General features: G+C 36.8%; 1 pseudogene; it reads right to left on the reverse strand.

Annotated features, from left to right (window-relative positions):
• LOC115830645 overlaps window positions 1-20,261 on the reverse strand; it is a 32,815-nt pseudogene extending 12,554 nt beyond the window's left edge.
• Window positions 20,262-21,338: the final 1,077 nt, after the last annotated feature.

Consider the following 21,338-nt stretch of genomic DNA (forward strand, 5'->3'; position numbering starts at 1 on the left):
AGCAGTTTGTGTAGGCCAATATAACTTTTTCTTTTTCTTCAGCAGTCAATCCTTTAAAGTAGGAGAGATCTATTGCACTGTGTAGCCATCTGGCCATCCTTTCTTTTCCTGTTCCCTAAGAGTATCTTTATTCTCCCGATCCCCACCTTAGAGAGATTGGTGTGACTGGGAAATATGTCTGAGAGGTTTATCTGGATCATTCTCCAGTTCAGAAATTCTCTTTCCCTTTGACTAAATCTTCCTCTTGTACCGTTGTGTGAATGTGGAGTGGGGCAAAGTGTGGGGTGTGTGGAGGACAAATCCTAAGGACTATGCCTCTTTTTTATACAAATAATAACATCTCAGTCCATGTTAACACACATTTTCTTGTTTTGAGAATGCCACAGCCTCAGTGGCTTTCTTGGCTATTCCTTCCTGGCTTAATCATCACAGTTCTGTAAGTGCCAGAGAAGCATGCTGAACCCAGTGATTTGTGAATCCTGTTCCTGTGTACAGGGGCAAGTGTGAAATGAGGTGAATAGTCACTTGGGGCTACAATTGATATTTTATAGAGTACCTAAAATCAAGCACATCTTGCCACTTCTTTCTGAAACAGCATCTTCCCTAATAATCTAGGATATAAAAAATTCACATGCACTCTAGTGTGAAAACTTGTTACTTGTTCTTATGAATGATTAGCCATGACCTTATTATTCCAAGAGAGCGTTTATCCCTTCCTTGACCAGAGTTACATTATGCATTACAAAGATTCCTACATTGACTAATAATACATGACATCCCTAAATGTCATCTCTCTAATCAATAGGCAACTCCACTGACCAAGAGAGATGAAGGGAAGATTTAGAGTTCACCTTGCCAGAAGTATTGATATGGACTGAACTACTCCCAAGAAGTAATGACGGCAGAGTTACCAAATAGATTTCATAACACAGTGCTATTGGGCTAGAACATTTACAACATAAATTTCATATCCATGTAGATTGCTATGTTAAAAGAGTTGGGTTGCTTAATCACCACTTGTCTTAGTTCAGGCTGCTATAGCTGAATACCACAGACTATGTACCTTAAGCAGCAAACATTTATTTCTCACAGTTCTGGAGGTTAGGAAGTCCAAGATCAAAGTGCTGGTCAATGAGGTTTCTGGGAGGGCCCTCTTCCTGGTTTGCAAACTGTCACCTATTTGCTGTATCTTCACATGGTGGAGAAAGAGATCATCTCTCTCGTGTCTCTTCTTATGAGAACACTAAACCCAATTCATGAAGTTTCTACCCTTATGACCTAATTGCCTCCCAAAGGCCGTCTATCCCAATACCATTACATTAGGGATCAGGGATCACATAAAAATTTGGGGGGAACATAAACACTCTGTCCATTGCATGACTGTTTTGACAAATAATGAGTAAAAGAACTATTTTGAAGGGTTTTCCTTGGAGTTGAGAGGGAGCTATCACTTCTCCCACTTTTGTGGAGGTTTTATGGTGTTGAAATGTTGGCCTTGGCTTTCTAAAAAGCATTTGAAACTCTCACAAAATGATCTGAAAGGCTAAACTTTTGATTGAATGATAGAGTGAGAGATACTATGATATGTGGCCAACAGCACACACAGGAGATATTATGGCCATGAGGTCCCAGGGAGCTCATAGCTGTCAACAGTTTCAAATATTTCAAAGGCCACACCTCCTACTGCTTTTAATCCTACTTTTAAGAGTCACAAACTTCTCAAAATTAGTACATTTTGAAGACAACCCACAGGAAGACATTCTCTTTGAGCTTACCAGCTACATCTGCAATGTGTATAGGTATTAAGAACTAGAAAATGAACTGTCTAGCTTTGGTACCTAAGAACAGAAAATTTCTATTGAGACATTGAAATGAACATGTGATCTTCATTTAATTCAACAAAATGAGACCCAAGATCTTTATTTTGTTCTGTAGTTAATGTTTATTTTAATTTCACTTCTAGTTTCTTTCAGGCTGGGTAGTCAAATAGGCTCTAAGATTAAAAAAAGTTTGTGTGACTCTAAAAAATAAATACCCACTGTATGTATATATGTATGTTAAGCATATACACACATTTGTGTATGTGCACATCTATGTATATAGATGCATGTGTGTGTGTGTGTGTGTGTGTATGCATAGATATATCCTAGATAAAAATTTGGGTTTACTTGTTTTTAACTTTTTTCCTTATGAAATTTAATCATTGTATTTCTCAGACATATTGCTTTAAAGAATACTCTCTTCAGCTACAAAGAGTAACTGGTTTAATTCCTTGGTACTAATACTTTCCACTTTTAGTAAATCATTGGTTTGGGGTGTGGTGACCCATATCAACTAAAGATTAGGAGAGGTGTGTGGATGTAAGATGTAACTGACAATCATTTCTTGTTGCTTAGAGCTTAAATATATTATATAGTTTTGTGAGAATAAGTCTAAAGGTATCCTAGGCTATTTAAGTAGTTGGTGATGAAAATTTGTTTATAAAGCATATATTTAAGTTAATTATCTCCAAATGTTTTCTATTATTTGGTTATCAAGAAAAAGTACCTTTAGCATGCAATCCAAACAGATGTATAGTTACACTACTGTAGAAATACATTACATATATTATAAGACATGGAAAATGGAAATTTAAAACTGTGACGAAAAGGTGAAATAAACAATATTACATAAATACTTTTATTATATTTAATGGTACAAAAAAATTGGGTCTCAATATGCTATTAATAATTGCATTAGTCTGTGTAGAATTGCCTCACTTGTGGTGACAATACTGAGCTCTCACTAGCTTATCATGGTAAAGTTTATTTCTTGTTCACATTAGAGTCCAATGTGGGTTGTGCTTCCATAGGTTATTTTCTCTCATGTAATTCCAGGATAAGTTTATCTAATAATGTTGCCACATTTGCCTCCAAAGTCACTTTAAAAAAGGAAAGTAAAATCTGAAATATTGCACATAAAGGTTTAAGAGCTAGGCTCAGAAATGATACACCACTTTTCAGCTTACATTTCAATACCCAGAATTCAGTCAAATGATTCAGATCTTACTGCAAATGAGGCTGAAAAATGATGTCTTATGTGTCCAAGAAAAAGATACAATAAGACAAACACCATCAGTTTGAAAATATTATTACTCTATTATTAACATGTTTTTTATTAACTTAGTGTGAGCAAAAACATTAATAAGCTTAAAGTTTTAAAAAATATTGGTTTAGTATACTATATTACAGAAATTCCAAGATCGGGGTTTAAATTCTATTTATTTCAAAACTGGCTTTAAAAGCTGGGATTATTGAAAAATTTACTTTATGAAGATATATAGATTCAAATGGGGGAAGATAATTTGAAAACTATATTTTTATGCTTTATGAGCCTTAAAACTCTTTTGTCCAACCAAGGAGTGTATTTTAGCTTCTGACCATATTTTTTGTAGGCAGCAGGCAAAATAAGTATTTCTCTAATTGAGATTAAGGAATTTCAAAAGTGATTCCTAAGCGTTTATTTTACCTTGAGGGAAATTTTGAAAAGTACTTGTTTTAGTACTATATCTTAAAACAATTGTTAGAGAAATTAAATAACTACCTCTTAGTCATGATGGCATCATACTATTATTTACTTAGAAACCACCAAGGCACAATATATCTTTAGGAAGAGGTTCATAATTAATTAGAACAAACATAAGTCCATAGATTGAATAGCCTCCCTAATGATTTTAAATGCCTTCAGGTTAACGTCTTATTTTTACTTTGCAGCAAGGCTAATAGAGAGCTCATTCTGTTAAAATGGTTAGATTCTCTACGTTCTCAGTTTTGTCAGGCTTGCATTGTTAATGTTATCTTCAATCTGCAATTTCCTAATAGAAACATTTTAAACCACTTATACATTTTATTATCATTAAATTGTTTAAAACTAGATAATATAATTCATAAATTCACTTAGGTGAATACAAGTAAACTACAAATGATTGCTATACACTAAAAGAGAGAAAAATGAGTGAAAATTCCACTTTCAATCCCTAGACATTTTGGACATCCCACTCTTCCCTCCGGATGTTGAGTGAATAACATGTGACCATCTGATACGGGGCTAGGATGAGATCTTCCATGTCCATCTATATTTTAAATGTGTATAAAATAATTGACTTATAATTACAAATAAATACAAGTAGAAGTTCTAACATTTTCTTCCTTTAACTCAATGGGGCATCTTGAATATTCTCTGAGTATGTACACCCCACGGTTGAGGACTCAGCTTTAGGAACCGGCAGATGGGTACCTCTCTGAAAGGATAAAAGATGTTACAATGGATTAATCCCAAAAATTTTACGCAGAAATGCTTGAAAAATAAACCAAACTGTTTGTTGTTGCCTATGTGTAAATATTATTTTTTCAGTTTGATATTATTTTCACTACATGGTGTACCATAACTCTTTCAGAATTTAAGTATCCTCAAGTCCTAATATGGCCCTAGATATTAGCCTGGGTGAATTATCTCTTTAACGAAAAGTTTAAGGGAGGGAGTGAGAAGAAACATAAGGGATAAATCATGGGGCAGTTGTTGGCCAGTAAAGATATTTTCTGCCCAGGTATCAAAATCAAGGTTGCTTCAGCTTTTGACTGCCCATTCACAGGCAAATTTTGTAAAAAACAAAAAAAAATGCGGTCTTGTGCTGTAGTGTCCATCCAGCTTGATGTTAAAAAAGAAGTAACCATTGTTCATAGTATTCATGTACACAGTGAATTCCTAAACTTGCATCTGGATTTTACAATACTTTCGATAAAATGTTATTGTATCTACTAAATATATTGCAGTGATTAAGAGTTAGAATTTATAGGTTTGAATACTGCCTTCCTATCTTGTATGTGCACAGTTTTTACAATTTATTTAGTGTTCTTTAGATTCACTTTTCTAGTTCACAGATTCATTTTGAGTGTTAAATAATATAATATGCAAGGCTGAGTACAATGACTGCATACAATGTATACCTAATATATTACTTAAATTATTGCTATTAATGACTAGTACTACTGAATAGTGTAGAAAAATACACATAAATACATAGATACATATAGGTAGATAGATTCACAAATTTTATTCTATTCAAAAAATTAAGTGTCTTGATTCTTAAGCCATTCATGCCGAAATCCTCTATCTAACCCAAATGATATCTGTTGTCTCTCTTGTACTATACAAATCTGAGTGTAAGGGTATGGATGTCAGAGTGTGGGTCTCAGTTAAGATGTTGGAAGGTTCTGCTAAGACCCTGGAGTGTTTTGCTTTTTAAGTAACATTGTTTATGTGTGTATTTTTATGTATTTATTTATTTTGATTTTTTACCATAATATTCTAGCATGATTTTTTTCCAGTGAGCCATTGATAAGACATTCTGGATTTCAGTGTAGAATGTACAAAGAAAACATGAGAATGAAAAATTGTCCTCTTTGTATGACAGTCTGGCCTATGACTCATGGTCAGTTTTGAAGCCAATTTAAAAAAAAAAAAGAAAGAAAGAAAAACAAACAAAGGACTGAATTCATATTTGGACTGTTGCGTTCTGGGCGTGTCATGAAGCTTCACAATCTTTTAGTTTAGATTACTTACTCTGTCCTCATTCCCCCATGCTCTGTGTTTCTCAGAAGGAGCTTCTGGATGGAAAAGGTTTGGTCCATATCAGTGGCAAGTTTGTTTATAATGATTAATTTAAATGAGCGGACAGTGATTGAACACCTATTATATGACTGAGTCTGTGCTAATTTGTGGGACACAAAACAAGGAAGCAAATATTGGATCAGCCTTTTAAAGGTTCAAACTGCAGTTGTAGAGAAAGAAGAAAAAGAGAGAAAGAGAGAGAGATCAAGAGCAGGAGAGGGAGGGCAGGGGAGAGTCAGGGAGAGAGAAATAGGGAGGGAGAGGGATCCCAAATGACTTCCACAGAGATAAGCATTATAACAGCAGAACAAACAAACTGCAACAGAAGAGGAGGAGATATGAGCTAAGTGGTTTAAGCATTTGAAAACTAGGATTCTTTTCTTGAACTTAATTTATAGCTACCTATTTCATAGGTAATATATAATATATAGTACCTGTTTTATAGGTAGCAATACAATAATTTTCTACTCAATTTTGAAACAGTAGTGGGACACACAAGTCTTCCATTTCTTATTTTATTTTTAAATTAAAATTATTCACTAACTCTTAAAGATGTGATACTACAAATAAGATTGCACCTGCTGGGTTTGCAGTGTATCTCCCGGCTTTCAAGATGCCTACCTGGTTTTATACACACTATTAATAAAGTTCTTTTACATCTCCCTTAGAACCCTTCTAACTTAAAGCAGATAGAAGGCGCTGGGACCTGGACTGAAGATACAGTAAGGGCAGTTTCCTGGCAGCAAGTGGCAGTAACTTTGGGAAAGGATGGGTCAGAGAAAGACTTTGGCAATGGCTGCCTAGGCAGAGTGAGAAACAGGTCATTGAGATATACATTTATATATTACCATTTTACAGATGAGGATACTGAGTTACAGTGAGGAAGTGCATTGCTCAGGTTCATATGACTAGGCAGTTCAGAACTGGGATCTGAGCCAGTTATATCTGATTCCCAAGCTAGTCCTTATTTTTATCACCTCCTGGCAACAAATACCTCTTAATAAAGGAAAGGCTTCTTGGATATTGAACTGTAAATAACTCTTCATATTCTATGTAAACTATATTTTTGTAGGTGATAGTTTATTATGAATGAGTTATTAAAGATGGGCAATAACAATTTTTTAAAAATTTAAGTAGGATTCCATCTATTAGGAAGACAGACACAAAATCTAATTTAATGGAAAGTTTAAGCTCATTAGGTCCAGCCTCCTTAATCAATTGATGCAGTCCAGAGAGGTGATATGTCTTCTCTTTCTTGGATACCTTGTCACAATGCTGGTGTAAGAACTTGGGCCTTCTGATATCTAACCCACCAATTCGCCAGCACATCTTCTTCCTGCAGTCTTTTTCTGGTAGTTGTAGCAGCAAAGTTAAAACAACTGACAGTATTTCAATCTTTCTTAAGCATTTCCTTGGCTAAATAGGTCTGTGCGTTTATGAGCAAGTAAGGTTCTATTCTGCAGAATTGTCTTCACCCTGCATTTATGATTGCTTGGAAGCAATGTGTAGATGGAAATTTTATAACACAGTTTTCCAAGATACACATTTCATACTACACCCACTCCATGCATTTGATTGTTTTAGGTGAACATAGGGAAGTATAATATATTGCTTAACAGCAAGCATTTTGCACTACACCACCAGTTATTTGAGTCCTGGTACCCCTCACTAGCTACCTCACCAAGTTAAACAACTCTGTGGTTCTGTTCCTCGTATCTCAAATAGCGGGGTATAATAATACATCATAGAGTTGTTATGAAGATTGAAGGAGATAATACATGGAAACATAGATTGTGTGTATCCTGAGTCCATTCTTTCTCATTACCTAGTGATAATTCATTATATTCATTAACCTATTAATTGGCACTTAGGCCATTTCTAGTTTTTGGCTATGATAAAATTGAAATGAACACTTTTTTTACAAATCTTTTTTGTGAAAATGTATTTCGCATTTTTTGAGGAACTATTTAGGAGTAAAATGTTTTAGTTATAGGGTAGGTGTATACTTAACACAAATAAAAATAGCCAGATCTTTTCCCAAAGAGGTTGCTTCATTTTATATTTCCACAAACAAGATAGGAGAGTTCAGCCGAGTTTGTTAATTTTCTCTATTATATGAATTTTCTTTTTTTTTCTTTTCTTTTTTTTTTTTTTTCCAAGACAGAGTCTCACTCTGTCACCCAGGCTGGAGTGCAGTAGCACTATCTCGGCTCACTGCAACCTCTATGTCCCAGGTGCAAACAATTCTCCTGCCTCAGCCTCCCAAGTAGCTGGGATTATAGGCGCCCACCACCATGCCAGGCTAATTTTTGTAGTTTTAGTAGAGACAGGGTTTCGCCATTTTGGCCAGGCTTGTCTTGAACTCCTGACCTCAGGTGATTCACCCACTTTAGCCTCCCAAAGTGCTGGGATTACAGGCATGAGCCCCCGCACTTGTCCCGACTTTTCTTTTTCATTGATTTTTGCTATTGTCTTTATAAGTTTCTTGCTTCTACTTGTCTTGAGTTATTCTCCTTTTTTTAAATTCTAGCTTCTTAGGGTGGAATCTTAAGTCTTTGATTTTAGATATTTCTATTTTAAAAAGTTTGTAAAGCTATATGGTTCCTTCCTTTTAAATACTGCTTTAGCTAGCTACATTCCACAATTTTTTTCTTTTTTTTTTTTTTTGAGATGGAGTCTCACTCTGTCATCCAGGCTGAAGTGCAGCGGTGTGATCTCAGCTCACTGCAACCTCCGCCTCTTGGGTTCAAGTGATTCTCCTGCCTCACCCTCCAAATTACAGGTGAGCACTACCATGTCCAGCTAATTTTTGTATTTTTAGTAGAGATGGGGTTTCACTATATTGGCCAGGCTGGTCTCGAACTCCTGACCTCAAGTCATCCAGCCACCTCAGCCTCCCAAAGTGCTGGGATTATAGGCGTGAGCCACCACTCCAGGCCCCAAAATTTTGATGTGTGTTTTCACTATTGTTTGGTTAAAAAATACTTTCCTGTTTTTCAAAAATAATTTTTTTATTTTGGGAAAATTTTAATTTATAGAAAAATTAAGAAGATAGTACAGAGAGTTATATAACCCACAGCCAATTTTCCCTGATATTAACATCCATGTTAATAGGTAAATTTGCTACAAGTATTGAACGATTATCAATACATTATTATTAGCTAAAGTTAATCTTTTATTCAAGTTTCCTTAGTTTTTACCTAATGTTATTTTTTTGTTCCAAGATCCCACCGGGCTGGGTGCAGTGGCTCTCGCCTGTAATCCCAGCACTTTGGGAGGCCCAGTTGGGCAATCACTTGAGGCTAAGAGTTCGAGACCAGCCTGGCCAACATGGTGAAACCTCTTCTCTACTAAAAGTACAAAAAGTTAGATCCGTCTCTACTAAAAATACAAAAATTAGCCAGGCGTGAGGGCGCTTGCCTGTAATCCTAGCTGCTCAGGAGGCTGAGGCAGGAGAATTGTTTGAATCCAGGAGGCAGTGGCAGTGAGCCAAGATCACGCCACTGCACTCCAGCCTGGGTGAGGAGACCTAGATTCCGTCTCAAAAAAAAAGAAAAAAGATCGATCCCACAGGATATTACAAAATAACTAAATTTCAAAATGTTCTTCAGACAAACATCACAGAATATTGCATTTATAATTAAAAAGGCAATCAAAAGCTATCCTGGCCTGTGATGTTTGTCTGAAGAATATTTTTAAATTTTACATGGTAGAACTGTGAACCAAAACAAAATACATAATTACTGGCTTTTAATTTCAAAAGCCAGAATCAAGGAGTTGTTTTTTTGTTGTTGTTGTTGTTTGGTTGTTTTGTTTTTTTGTTTTGTTGTGTTGTGTTTGGTCATCAGGTTAAAGATTTCCTAAATAGGGTTAGTTGAATAGGAGGGCAATACACAGAGGAGAGGAGTTCACATCCTGAGAGACTGTCAGGCTCACTCACTTCAGCAACGTCTGTCCTCATGGACCAGGAAGGTTTGCAGAGTTTGTATTATTGCTTAGAATCTTTCCGGGCTGTTGACATCTCCCTTGTACAACCTGGAGCAAGTTGCTTTACCCCTCTGACCATAATTTTTCTTTTCTGAAAAATCTCAAATTTCTTGAATTCTTAAATTTCCAGTTTGTATATCATTTCTGCAGAGAGAACTGCTGCTACCACTTGATCAGAAGTTCATTTCTATGTTACTTTGTCACTGTATTATTTTCTTTCATTGCACTCATCACAATTTGTACTTTTTATTTATTGACCTATTCGCTTTTCAGTGTCTTACTCCTCTAATATACTGTAATATACATGAGGCCACATTTAATGAATTTTTAATATATCTAATGTCTACTCCAGTGCTGTGACATAATAATAATTGTTATCATTTGTTGGACATTGATGATGTGCCAGACATTTATCTAGGTATTTGTATGTAATTCTCCCAGCAATTTTATGAGGTAGATATAATTATTTTTATGCTTATTTCACAGGTGTGGAAAAATCAGAGTATTCAAAACAGTAAATAACTTACTCCAAAATAAAAGGTAGAATAAGGTGCAGATAATTTGGCTCAATATGGTTCTCTTAACTGCTTCTTAGAAATATCCTATATTAATAGGAATGTAATAAGTGCTCAAATATTATTTTTAAATGAATAAATTAAAGCTTAAAGCTAATATTTTGAATTTTTAATAAATAATTTACATGACTTTATCTAATTTCATTCTCTTAGCAGTGCCATGACATAGAAGCTGTTATAATTTAATTCGACCTATTATGAAATGTTAAAAGACTGGACCAAAGTCATGGAACTAATTTGTATAAGGGTTAGAATTTAAAAACATTTCCACCATGGAATACTATGCAGCCATAAAAAATGATGAGTTCATGTTCTTTGTAGGGACATGGATGAAGCTGGAAACCATCATTCTCAGCAAACTATTACAAGGACAAAAAACCAAACACCACATGTTCTCACTCATTGGTGGGAATTGAACAATGAGAACACATGGACACAGGAAGGGGAACATCACACACTGGGGCCTGTTGTGGGGTGAGGGGAGTGGGGAGGGATAGCATTAGGATATACCTAATGTAAATGACGAGTTAATGGGTGCAGCACACCGACATGGCACATGTATACATATGTAACAAACCTGCACGTTGTGCACATGTACCCTAAAACTTAAAGTAGAATAAAAAAAATAAAGAAAAACACTGCAGAATAGTTTCAGGTGTCTAGGAGAATACGAAGAGGGCTCCAGGCAGGTTAATGGACAGATATTCTCCTGATGTCCTTCATTCTGCACCTGAACTTCTTGGAGGCCATATTGCCTGCTCTCTGACCCTTCTTTCTCTCTTGCTCTGTCCTCACTGATTCTTGGTTCTATTGGTGTTTTTGGTCTCATTCCCACATTCCCCCCTGGCCCTCTGTGGTCCCAGCTTTTCATCCCAGAAGCCCCTTGTCATGGCCAGAATCTAGTTGTCTTCAGAAAATTAATCACATGTCAATCTTAAAAAAAAAAAGAATTTAAATACATGTCTTCATTGCTGACCTTCCTCAGAGAATTTTTAAAAGAATGAAATAAAGATTTTGGAGTTTCTTCATAAAGTATAGGAAAACCTCTGGTAGAGAATTCTCATAGAACAGTGTCATAGATTATCTGTGGTAGGAAGGAAACATCACTTCAACTCTTCACATCTCTCAATTTTCCATTCTTTGCATTGAGGCCTTGCAACTCACTACGAGTTGAAGTTTATTTAACCACTTCTCAAATCTGACCTTGCTTTTATGACCTATTTGACCAACAGGACAATGAACAATGTGACACAAATAAAGCCTAGAAAATCACTTGTTTTTCAGAAATTGTCTGGTTGTTGCTCTTGGGAATACTGCAACCATCACCAAGTGAACAAGACTGGGCAACGCTGTGAGATAATGGGAGACATATGGCCTTTTACCACTGATATGGAATCAACCACCAGACCTAGGAGTAATGACATTCTGACCCAGCTGAGCAGTTAAGTGGGCCCAGACTAGAACTGCTCAGCTGACTCAGAATTATCAAAAATAACATATTTTGTTGTTTAAGTCAAAATGTTTTGGGGTGATCGCGACACAGCAAGAATTAACTGACACAGTTCCCACTTTTGATTTCCCTGTAATATTATCTTTTGCTTTATACCACTGGATACATGTCCTGTGCTTATGGTTGTGGCAGAGAAGGAGGTGGTAGGAGTGAAGATAAGAAAAGCAACTGGGATCAAGTTGCCCAGCACTACGCAATCACCTTATTTACTTTGTATTGAGAGGGAAGGAAATATTAAATCAATTGTGGCTAAACACAGTCTACGCTTATAGATAGCAAATATTTATGTTGTAGATAAAATATTTCTTGGTGACGGCTTTTTACTGAAGAGAATGTTATTGAAGATCTTTTCTTCTATTATTTAAACATTCTGCCTAGCTTATTTTGTAAAACTTCTTGGAAAGAACCTTAATTACTTCCCATGCTAAACTTGTTTGGCAATGTAAGCCTCATTAAAGAATAGATATTAAGGAACATTTCTATTATGCTTCCTCCAGATCATTTGGTCTAATCCTCTTCTAAACACAAAACATCTAATATAAATGCAAATATTTGTTATTACTAATAACTGTGGATAGACTCTATTTAATAAATGGCAGGCATTGCCAAGAAAATCGTGGTGAGCTTGTAAATTCAAACATAGCTGACTTCCATTAATCAAAAATAAATTGGCTATGTTTATCATAAAGAAAACAAAACCCTATTTAAAATACACAATACTTAATGAGTTATAGACTTTATATTTGTGATTGTATGGGACAACTCATTCAGACCCCAAAAGCCAGGCTTCTTTCTTCTTAGTCTACTCTTAGCCTACTTAGTCTACTTGTCTTTGACCAAATAGCATTCACCCTGCACATGGAAAGAACATAAGTCTTAGTCAGAAGAATGCTGTTTGATCCTCAGTACTAGAATGAACCAGCTATGTATTGTAGGATAATTAGACAACATAATATACTGACAAACAAATTTTTTTCTTAACTCTAAAGAGCAATTGTTGAACATTTGCCATGTGCCGGGCACTTGTAAGTAAACTTTATATAAGATATCTCATTAATTCTCACAGACACCCTTAGATGTAGACTTCATCATTAGTCTCACTTTACATATCAAGAAACTAAGGTTTGGAGGGTTTAGTTTACTTGTGTAAAGTGCTAAACCTTGTGATTTGTAGAGCTGGGATTCTGAACAGATCTGACTCCAGAATTTGAATTTGTAATTATTCTCCCATGGTCCCTCACTACACATATTACCTCCATTTCAGTTTTCTTGGCAACCTTCTTCATTTTCAATATCAAAGGATTATAAAAAGGATAAAATAAGGATGCATATGCAAGAGTTTATGTACTTTAAATATTAGTATTCATTTAACAAATAATTATAAGCAGATACTATGCAAGTAGCAATTGCCACACTGATTTCAACCAACCCAGCATATGGATACAAACTGTGTATGGATACAGAAAGTGTGCTAAAAGTCAGAACTGTCCTCTCTGACACCGAAGTTAAAAAGTTAGCAATGTATCCAAAATATTTTCATTACCTTTAATATCTCTGTCAATCATCTGTGAACGTACATGAATATTTTCGAATTAGTATGTGTATCTTCATTTTGTACCTCTGGGGTAACAAGTTCCACATGTTTGTTCTCAACTGAGTTGTCCTTTTGTTTGTAGCTTGAAGTCCCTCTCAAATTTCAGACAATGTTTCTGGTATTCTGAAAAGTTATGAATGAGTTTATATTCAACTTGTTTAGACCCTTCTTGATTGTATAAGCTCCAATTATATCTTTCTATGTCTTTGCCTTCTCATGGTCCTAATCTGAAGAGTCATGATATTTTGAGACTCTTTTTACAAATATTAAGTATTGTCTTATTGTCTATGTGATTCCAAACATCTGGCTGAAAATGCAATAAAGAAGGGAAACATCACAAATGCAGCTGTTTGGCATTAGGTAACTGAGTTTCTAGTTCTTCAGATATTTAAGGGCAGAGAATATGTGGCCATATCTTTCTCTTTTAAGGGTTAGTAAATGGTACAAGAAGGTAATAAGGCTCAGAACTGATAAATCAGGATGTTGTGGTGTCAACACGTCTAAAGAGGTGAGGATTCCATTTCTTTGGCTTTGAAACAATGAGATAATTTTCCTCTAGTGACTTGCAGTGGCAGAGAACTGATAATGAGTTTCCAAAAAAAGAAGCCTCCAAGAGCATTTAGTTACCAGACAGGGGCTTTGTTCTTGCTGCGGTAGGTTTTCAAATTAGGACATCCTGTGGTTTGGTACGGAGTAGAGGAAGTGGCCAAGAAGAACTATTAATGAAATGCTCTTGAAAACTCTTTTCTCAAATGAGACTATAATTGTCTATATTCAGTCAGTTGTACAGTCACAGTACTTTGGACTGCATAAGCAATCTTACAAGATAAATTAGCTACAACATTTGGATAATGGAAGAAAAGGGCCATTATAGTATTATATACAATGAGTGAAGTACTGCAGTTTCTAATTAAGGGCCCAAGTCAGTTGTACAATGAACTATTTGTTGTACTTTTAAAATAAAATTTGCAATCTTTGAATAAATGACTTGCGGCCATGTAGTAAAAACAGAGATATTTATGGTGGGACACATGGATTGCATTATCTTTTCTAAGGCTCGCTTACTCCTGCATACACTGGGCCTGTCTACTTGGTGCAGCCGGGAAACAGGAATCCAGGTGGCTTGGCAGGAAAGACTCTGATCTACCTTAGCTGGCAGTAAGCCAAGTGTCATTCTGACAGAAATCCTTAATTCAGATTAGCTGTTGTCTGGAAGGTGGTGCCTTCTGATTTTGAAATGTCAGAGACACCAAGGACAAGGAAATCCCAGTAGGGCGCAGGGAAATATGTAATATTTTAAGCAGGGTTTCTTGGGTCATGTTATGCAACTACTCACTTCCTCAACTTTACCTTCAAGGGAAATTGAAAACCTTCTTTGTGCATGGATACATCACCTAAGGACAGGGGAGCATGTTCATGCATATATTTTGACCCCTTTAACAGTTCTAAGTCATTTGGAGTTTCCATTTACTCGGATTTGGCCAGAAACAACCTCTTGGTTCTCAGAAAAGAATGTCTTAAAGATCCACAAAGGAGGCTCAAGAGGCTTCTTGGACTTCAAACCTCTCTTACAAAATATTTTGATGAGTCAAGTGTAAGTGAATCAGATACACAGAGGCCAAATTTTTCTTGACAAACATGAGCTTAATAACAAGAAATAGGGGTTGGGAGGGAGAAGAAAATGGTGGGGAGGTCTTAGGAAAGCATCTACTGAGCTTTGCTGATCACAAAGTGTTATACAAAAATTTCTTAGTACATGAATGCAGCTACAGCTGGGGTCACTCAGCACTGCTATTACTTCAGCAGGAATTCTGACCATATTTGGTTCAGTTGCTCTTTAATATTTGCCCAAAGCAAGTTTGATATCATGACCCCCTAGGACAGTTCTGCATAGTAACTGATATGACTTTGGCTGCAGTTTTTTTTTTAATCAGAATACTTTCTATACCGTTCTTGCTTAGTAATTATGAATATAATCACATCTAGAATCCAGGAGGTACAAGTGAAGATACCAGAAAACATTCTGTAGAAGAGGATGCTTACAATGAGTTTAAAGGGTATAAAGGATTTAGCCATGCATAAAAACATGATCAAATCAACAGAAAAAAAAAATACTTCAAAGCATAAAAAAAACTGCATGGTGTACTTAGGAAATTTCAAATATTCTGGATTTCCAAAATGTCTAACCTGAAAGGAATTGGAAGAGGATGAGGTTGGAAAGGAAAGCAGGGCTCAGATCATGGCAGTATTTTGAAAACGATAATTAACCTCAGAAACATTGTTATGAGAAAATGAGTGATTATACTATTAATATGTATCATGCTGACTGCAATGTGGAGAATGCGTCAAATGGGGCTCAACCTACAGGCAGAGTAAGAAGTTTGAGTGATATTGCAGTATTCAAAAAAAGAACTGATGAAGCTCTGAAAACGTGGCCACAGGGGTTGAGAAAATATGGCAAGATGTGAAGACTAAAGAGAATTTCTTGCTCTCCTTACAATAATAACAGCTTACAATCATGGAGAGAGTATACAGCCTTCCAATAAGCACAGACTCTGGAACACAGGCTTTGGGTCAGGGTTCAAATTCCACCTGCATTACTTACCTGCTGTGTGAGTATAGATAACCCACTTAATTACTCTGTCCCTTAGTTTCCCCATCTGTCCAATGGGGGAAAAAAAAGATTAATGCAAAGATGAGGATTAATTGCTTTAATGTGTAAAACATTTGAAAGACAGTATCTGACAAAGAGTAAACATATTAATGCTACACAGAGATATGATAGCAAACTCTTTGTGGGGAGGGGGTGCGAATACATTTTTAATTTTTTAATTTTTAAAATATATTTAGTGGGATGAGTGCAGTTGTATTACACGGATATTTGCATCGGAGTGAAGTGTGGGCTTTTAGTGTATCCATCACTTGGATACTTGGATTGTAACCTAGGATTTCATGCCTCACGCACACATTTAATCTTTAAAATAAATCCATGAGAAGGTCACTATCATCCTTATTTTACAGAGGAGGATACTGCAGTATAGAGTGTTTACATTGCTTTCCCACCATCACAGAGCTGGTAAATGATGAACATGGAATGTAATGCCAGAGCCCCATGCTCCTAACATTTTGTTACAACTTTTGTGAAAATGCAGGCATCCTTGCCTCCTAATAAAGAATATTTTTAGTTTAAGGGAGAAACTCAGGATGAAGTAGAGTATACGGTGCATTTTCTCCTGTTTGTGCTCAGGTGAGAGTTCATGCAGCAATATTCTTTGTGGAAGATGGTTTGGTGTACAGCAGAAAGTAGAGAACTTAGAGTTTAAACACATAATTTAAACAGCAACCCCCAGGTTGTGGTTATTGCTTTGAGAAGGGTCTTCATCTGTGTGTGGCTAAAGACGGAAGATAATCAAGTGAGGGAAAGCTCTTTGTAAACGAAAACATGCTAGATAAGCATTAGTTATTGATTGTCTCCTTGAAGTGAGGGAAAAATAATAAGAGTCATCCATGTTCATGACTACCTTTTTCTCAAACCATAAATGAAAATCATTCCTTTCTAACATTATTAACTCTACGTTTTCAGAAATAACATTGTCACCTTCTGTCATATAAAAGTTTGAGGCCAGGTATGGTGGCTCATGCCTGTAATCCCAGCACTTCACGAGGCCCAGGCAGGTGGATCAGTTGAGGTCAGGAGCTTGAGACCAGCCTGGCCAACATGGTAAAACCCCGTCTCCACTAAAAGTGCAAAAATTAGTCAGGCGTGGTGGTGTGCACCTGTAATCCCAGCTACTCAGGAGGCTGAGGCAGGAGAATCGCTTGAACCCAGGAGGTGGAAGTTGCAGTGAGTCGAGATTGTGCCACTGCACTCTCAGCCTGGGCAACAGAGGGAGACTCCATCCCAAAAAAATAAATAAATAAAAATAAAAGTTTGAGAAGGTAATTCAGTCTTGCTTCTTACCTCCTTCTAGCCAGTTCCACTTTAGCATCATGACACAAGCATTATTTTATTAATAATTCATGTGTGGAATAAGCTAAAGCTTCTTCCGGGCAGGAAGAGACAGCAGTTAGGCCAAGATAGAACAACTCAGAATTTCCTAAACTAGGATCTTTGGTCCTCTGGGGATCCCCAGGCGTATTCCCAAAGGTTCATGAGATTTTTCAATTTAGGAATTTCATATCAATGGTAAACTAAAACTATTTACATAAGCACATTTTTGACCACCCGATGGCAATCTCAAAATCAACAATTGCCCTTATATGGGGGAATCTTAATAGTGTTTTTTTTTTTTTTTTTGAGTACGTTATATCCAAGTAGTTCTACTTTATCATTGGCTTAAGTGAAAAAAAAATGGAGGAAGAATTACCGTGTGAATAGTGAATTTCTGCTAAGTGAGGGCCAAATGACATCATGTTAGGGTTTTGCAGTAGTTGGAACAGAGGAAAGTGGTGGAAAAATTGGCAGATCTCATGGCACACAGATGTATGGGTATGATGACCGCAAGAGAATTTGAACCTTAACTGTGAGTATGATGTTCATTTGTGAGTGGTTTTTAGTTTCAAGAGAACAACAACATCCATCACGTTAAATAAACGTTAGAAAACTGAATTTTACTGTGTTGCATCTTTCATCTGCATTTAATTAGTAAATGTGTTTCAATGTTATAGCTTAAGTCATTTACATGCATAAGGAGTTATAAGCAGGTTTTGATTTGCACATATTTTAGCAACATGCTAATAAAAATCATTTAAGGCAACACTAGTATTAAACATAACTTTTGTTTCTTTTAAAAGGTATCTGTTAATTACTCAGGTTTGAAAATTGCTAAAATAATAAAAAAGAACACAGGCTTTGGAATCAAATAGAACTGGGTGCAAGGCCCACTTCCTCCACTCCCTGAGTGTGTTATCATGGGCGAGTTGCTTGACCTTTCTAAGCCTTGAGTGTCTCGTCTTATTCATCTCTTCCTATGTGTAAGAAATGTTCAAGGTACGGAAACTATAATAATTCTTACTGTTAAAACAATCCTATGAAATGGAAACTAATGCTATTTTTATTTACAGGTGAGAAAACTGAGACAGAAATCAAGCAATTTGTACAAAGTCACACAACTAGTAAAACACGGACCTACATAATCTGACTCCACAGCTCAATCTTTAAAAGGAAAATTATGGGTACATAGTAGGTGTATATATTTATGATGTACATAAGATATTTTGTTACAGGCATACAATGCATAATAATCACTCAGGGTAAATGGGGTATTCATTACCTCAAATATGTATCACTTCTTTATGTTACAAACATTCCAATTACACTCATTTAGTTATTTAAAAATGTACAAAAAAATTATTGTTGAAGGTAGTCACCCTGTTGTGCTATCAAAGACTAGATCTTACCCATTTTTATCTAACTATATTTTTATGCCCATTAACCATTCCCACTCCACTGCCCCCACTACCCTTCCCAGCCTCTGGTAACCATCCTTGTACTCTCTATCATGATGAGTTCAACTGTTTTAATGTTTAGCTCCCACAAATGAGTGAGAACATGCAAAGTTTGTCTTTCTGTTCCTGGTTTATCTCACAGAACATAATGTCATCCAGTTTCCTTCATGTTGTTGTAAATGACAGGATCTCACTTTTTTTTTTGTAGATAAGAGTCTCGCTGTGTTGCCAGGCTGGAGTGCAATGGCGCGATCTCGGCTCACTGCAACCTCCACCTCCCAGGTTCAAGCGATTCTTCTGCCTCAGCCTCCCAAGTAGCTGGGATTACAGGCGCACACCACCACGCCCAGCTAATTTTTGTATTTTTAGTAGAGACAGGGTTTCACCATGTTGGTCAGGCTGGTCTTGAACTTCTGACCTCATGATCTACCTGTCTCGGCCTCCCAAAGTGCTGGTATTACAAGTGTGAACCACCGCACCTCACCTGGATCTCACTTTTTAATGGCTGATTGGTACTCCGTTACGTCATGTGTACTACATATCCACTCATCTGTTTTGTTGCGTTTTTTTGATGGAGTCTCGCTGTGTTGCCCAGGCTGGAGTATAGTGGTAAGATCTCGGCTCACTGCAAGCTCTGCCTCCCGGGTTCACGCCATTCTCCTGCCTTAGCCTCCTGAGTAGCTGGGACTACAGGCGCCTGCCACTATGCCTGGGTTAATTTTTTGTATTTTTAGTAGAGACGGGGTGTCACTGTGTTAGCCAGGATGGTCTCGATCTCCTGACCTCGTGATCCGCTCTTCTCGGCCTCCCAAAGTGCTAGGATTACGGACGTGAACCACCACGCTCCGCCCCATTCATCTGTTGATGTACACTTATGTTGCTTCTAGGTCTTGGCTATTCTGAACAGTGCTGCAATAGACAGGGCACTGCAGATATCTCTTTGATATACTGTTTCCTTTCTTTTGGGTCTATACCTAGCAGTGGGATTACTGGATCATATGGTAGTTTTATTTTTAGTTTTTTGAGAAACATTCATACTGTTCTCTCTAGTGGCTGCACTAATTTACATTCCTACCAACAGTATATGAAGGTTCCCTTTTCTCAAGATCCTCTCTAGCATTCATTATTGTCTATCTTTTACATAAAAGTCATTTTTACTGGGGTGAGATGTTATCTTATTATAATTTCGATTTGCCTTTCTCTGATGATCCATGATGTTGAGCACCTTTTCATATACCTGTTTGCCATTTGTATGTCTTCTATTGAGAAACATCTATTCAGATTTTTTGCCCATTTATAATCAGACACTGAAAAATGTTGACATTAGTTAACATTTGCTTATTGGGTTGCTTGAACAGAGCTCAATCTTAACCACTTGATTATGTGGACTTTCAAACGTCCACCATAATTTCTTATAGATCTTTATATTACTTACTTCACATGCAGCTTCCCCGGGTTGCTTTCTGAATTCTTCCCTGATAGCAATACAAGTATCCATGATTGCCCCTCTTCAAAGTGATGGAAGCATACAGGTGGAAGCATGTTTGAGGCAAGGCTGGGGTGTTCATCACCTCAAACATGGATCTTTTTTTTTTTTTTTTTGAGACGGAGTCTCGCACTGCCGCCTGGGCTGGAGTCCAGTGGCACGATCTCTGCTCACTGCAAGCTTCGCCTCCTGGGTTCACACCTCCATTCTCCTGCCTCAGCCTCCCGAGTAGCTGGGACTACAGGTGCCTGCCACCACGCCCAGCTAATTATTTGTATTGTTAGTAGAGATGGGGTTTCACCGTTAGCCAGGATGGTCTCGATCTACTGACCTTGTGATCCGCCCTCCTCGGCCTCCCAAAGTGCTGGGACTACAGGCGTGAGCCACTGTGCCAGGCCAAACATGGATCATTTCTTTGTGTTATAAACATTCCGATTATACTTTAGTTATTTTTAAGTGTACAACAAATTACAAAGATAGTCCCTATTGGTGTCAGAATGAAGTCTAATTCTTACTGAAACATCAGACACAATGGTTAGCAATTTACAAGAGTATCTTATGTCATCATTAAAAACACTGTTAAAGAGAAAATACATTGTCAATTTTATTAATAAAGGAAACCAACTACTGTTAGCAATTAAATAATAACCAGAATGCAACTTTTAACATAACAATGCCATTCGTATATAATGGACTTCCAGATCCAACCATGTTGAAAAAAACCTGAAACTATATTTTTCCTCTATCTTAAACAACTATGAAAATAGTCAAGATAGACAAAAGAATGATTTTCAGACCTACAGCAAGCTGCACAGAACAATGATCCCTGGAAAAAGGGAAACAAACAAGGTGACTGCTGATTGCCCTAATGTTGTCCCTTAGGCTGGTCCAGGTTCTTGACTTTGCTGCACAAAACAATTTGAAAGTCCAAAGTAAGAGTAGGGGAAGGAGCTTATTGCAAAAATATACTCTGATAGGTGGGTCAGAGCAGGCTGCTGGAGAATGAGACAGCCACATCTGACACTGGGGAAATTTCCTTTACGGGAAGCTTATATGATTATTCATAAGAGGGTGACAGTGGGCATTGCT

Source organism: Nomascus leucogenys, chromosome 16 (genome assembly GCF_006542625.1).
Source record: "Nomascus leucogenys isolate Asia chromosome 16, Asia_NLE_v1, whole genome shotgun sequence".
Taxonomy (NCBI): Eukaryota; Metazoa; Chordata; class Mammalia; order Primates; family Hylobatidae; genus Nomascus; species Nomascus leucogenys.